Consider the following 3,986-nt stretch of genomic DNA (forward strand, 5'->3'; position numbering starts at 1 on the left):
CGTATGAGCTCGCCCATCAGAAGAAATTGAAGCCTAAGTTAGCCGTGACATACTTACCAGACTCAATTGTGGATTCAGATTTAAACCAAATAATATTGGATAAGAACCCAAATATTACTGAACTCATAGATGAAGAGAATGAAATAAAAGTTCTGACTAGTAAAGGAAGTGCACCAGGGTTCATAAGTGTCATACTAGGAGTGTCACCAAGAATCAGAAATGCCGTCATGAAAAATGGAGGATACATCTACCTGCATATGTCACGATGTCATGCATATGACCATTACTGTGCATTGAGGTGTGGTAATTGTTCACAGTGTGGTCATAAGACTGAAAAGTGTACCCAGCTGAAACCCCGATGCGGATATTGTGCCGGAGAACACAGGTCAAATGATTGCACCACGAAAGATAACTTGAAATGTTGCCACTGTGCAGATGCCGATAGGCCACAAACAAACCATTCAATATTTAATATAAAATGCCCAGCATTCTTAGAAGCTAAAACAGAGTTATCCGACGCACAATGACATGTGAAGAGGATATAGATAAAAAAAACTAAGATTAGAGCCAACTCTACAGGTAGAAAGTCCTACATACCAAACAAATTTGCAAGATTGCTCACCCACAGATTACCAATTAAGCACACCACTACTCAATAGATCATCAATAATATGCTGCAACATAGAGAGTATTTTTCCCAGGGAAAAAACATTATAAAAGAAATATGCTGAGTGAAATAGCTAGGACATGTAATGCAATATAAATGTGTTTTACCGAATCACACTTACGGCAAGATATAAAAGATGGGGAAATAAAAATTAGTGGTTTCCTACAGTTTCGAGGAGACCGCCTAGCAGGAAGGAAAAAAGGTGGAGTAATAGTTTATGTGAGGAATGATTGGTCTCAGCATGCAAAAATGTTAGTAGCAGGTTCCGATGGTGAAACAGAATACATAGTGCTATATAAAGAGCGACTGAAAAATATTATAATTACTGTATAAAGACCGCCAGGATGTTCACAACAGAGTTTTTTAGATATCAATTATTGTATAACGGAGGAGATACGGAGATTGGGACCACAAGAGCCAACAATAATTATAAACGGGGACTTCAACCTGCCGATTATAAAATGGGACACCATGACAATATATGGGGGAACAGCCGTGGACAGACTGCACTCTACAACGTTGGTGAACTTGGCAAACGAATTTTTACTGAAACAACTAATAAACGAACCTACGAGAGGAGAGAACATTCTGGACATGGTATTTACTAATAACGAAGAATTGGTAAATACGATTGAAGACACTATACTATCCGACCTATAGATGCAGAAAAAAAAAATCGCGGTTTAAAAAAAATGTTTTTATGAGTTTTTTTTCTATCTCGTCCAAATTTGTTCAGATATTAAGTATTTAGTATATAAAAACAGGTGCAAGTATGTTATTCATCCCTCCACATATGTGCATCTATCTTATTCAAAGAGGCATTAGACAGAGTATAGAAATAAACAAGTAATTGACCATTTTAGTCACTGTCAGATGCTGTAAGCCTGCAACAAGTGTAGATACTGTACAGTATATGGGCCAGTATGGCTATAGGCTGGCTACCTTACAAAATTTACCTTTTATCTTAGCATACTCTTCAAAGATTCAACACTCCAATTTCCCATAATGACCCTGGACGTTGCCTAAACACAGATCCGCCACTTGGACAGTGGAAAAGGGTTAACATAGTAATGGGGGAAACTGTTGTACTTAGGCCACCCGTCAAGGCTCAGAGCTTACTTTCTACCTGACTTTTTGCTCGCTATCCCTTAACTTTAACCTACAATCATACATAACATAATTGGATCACAAGCCCTCTGCTGAATAAATAAATGAAAATAATGGATTTAATAATAGGGTTATAACATAACGAGTTAGAATAACCCAAAATATTTTTACTCCTATGCTAGGTCAAAGGCGGAAATAAGAAGTTCTATGGGACCCATTTCATGGCAAGGGAGGCAAATCACGGACCCCAAAGAGATTGCTGATGCCCTGGATGAACAATATAACTCAGTTTACAGCAAACCACTATGCAACACAACTACATACCAACCATCACAGAATAGAGAAGGCCCACAACTAGAAGACATAGAAATCAACAGGGAAGATATAGAGCAGGCCATTGCATCAATAAATACATTCTCTGCTGCAGGACCAAATATGGTTCCAGCTATACTCCTGAAAAAGTGCTCACACACTCTTTCCACTCCGTTGTACATATTATGGCGTACTTCATTAGATGCAGGTCAGGTCCCAAGAGTGCTAAAACAAAGTCTAGTTACACCGATATTTAAAGGTGGAGATAAAGCGGCTGCCAAAAATTATAGACCTGTGGGAAAAACCTCGCATATTACAAAGATTTTTGAGAGGATCCTTGTAAAGCGAATTGTCGACTTCATGAAAAGAAACAAGTTATATAATAAAGGCCAACACGGTTTTCGACAAGGACGATCCTGTTTGTCGCAACTTTTGCAGCATAGAATGGACATACTTGGTTATCTGGAAAAAGAAATTGGAGTAGATGTCGTATACTTGGACTTTTCTGAAAGCGTTCAATAAAATTGATCAGTCGATCCTCATGAAAAAGTCAAACAAATCGGTATAAAACAGAAAGTTGCAAGCTGGATACAAAACTATTTCACAGAAAGAACACAGTCAGTGGTCGTCCAAGGAGTGAAATAAAGGAATTTTGAAGCTACAAGTGGAGTCATCCAGGGATCTGTTATCGAACCATTGTTGTTTCTTATTTTTATTACGGATATAGACACCAAGCTAGACCACTGCAAGGCTACATCTTTCGCAGACGACACACAGATGACGGGAACAATAAGCACGAAAGAGGACATCCCAAAAGCAGCCACATCGTAAACAATCATAAGAATCCAGATGGCGAAACTATTAAACAACAGAATAGTGTACAGGACCTCGGCATCATTATTACTGACGATGCCACATTCACACAACACATAGTCAGTTCAACAGGAAAAGCAAGAAAACAGATGGGATGGATTCTGAGAACTTTCAAAACAAGGAATCCAGAAACAATGTTAACATTATATAAATCTCTGATAATACCATTCACTGAATACTGCTGTCAACTCTGGTGCCCAATCAACATTGGCCAGGTAAGAACAATAGAAGCAGTGCAGCGCACATTCACATCTAGAATACACGGGCTAGAAAACACCAACTATTGGGAGAGATTACGACAGTTAAATCTGTACTCATTGGAAAGACGAAGAGAACGTTGTATTATGATTTACATATGGAAAATCATAAACGGTTTGGTTCCCAATCTTGAGTCCAGGAAGCAATAAAAACCACCCATAATGCCAGATGTGCGATACCGCCTATTGCTGGCTCATGGAAAAAAATCAAACATTGAAAGAAAGTTCCACTGCCGTGTACGGACCCAAACTATTCAATAGACTACCAAGACATATACGAGAACTAACAGGGACCCTGGAATCATTCAAGAGTGATTTGGACAGTGCTTCCTCACTATTACGTAACTACGGAGGGAAACATCTTGTCGCACCACCTCACCCGCACCCCTGACTCAACAAGCGAGCCCAACTGCATTTCAGGAAATCTCAGGGGTGGGTGTGTATTTACCTAGTTGTATTTACCTAGTTGTATATTACGGGAAGGGGAGCCATGCTCGTGGGGTCCCGTCTTCATTTCTCATTTTATCTAAAAAAAAATTAAATTCATGTATTGTTTTTGCACACACCACTTTCTCATCTAACTTGTTCCAACTGTCTATTACTCTGTGTGGAAAGCTGTTCTTTTTCAAATCTCTTCTATAGCTGTCTTTTTTTATTTTCTTTCCGTGTCCTCTTGTATTTCTGTCATCCCATTTTATCAGATTCTCTCTATCAGTAATTCCTATGCCTTTCATGATTCTGTAAATAGCTATCAAATCTCCTCTCTCTCT

The sequence above is a fragment of the Oratosquilla oratoria genome, unplaced genomic scaffold (genome assembly GCF_046742065.1).
Source record: "Oratosquilla oratoria isolate Oo_2021 unplaced genomic scaffold, ASM4674206v1 SCAFFOLD139, whole genome shotgun sequence".
In the NCBI taxonomy this organism is placed as follows: domain Eukaryota; kingdom Metazoa; phylum Arthropoda; class Malacostraca; order Stomatopoda; family Squillidae; genus Oratosquilla; species Oratosquilla oratoria.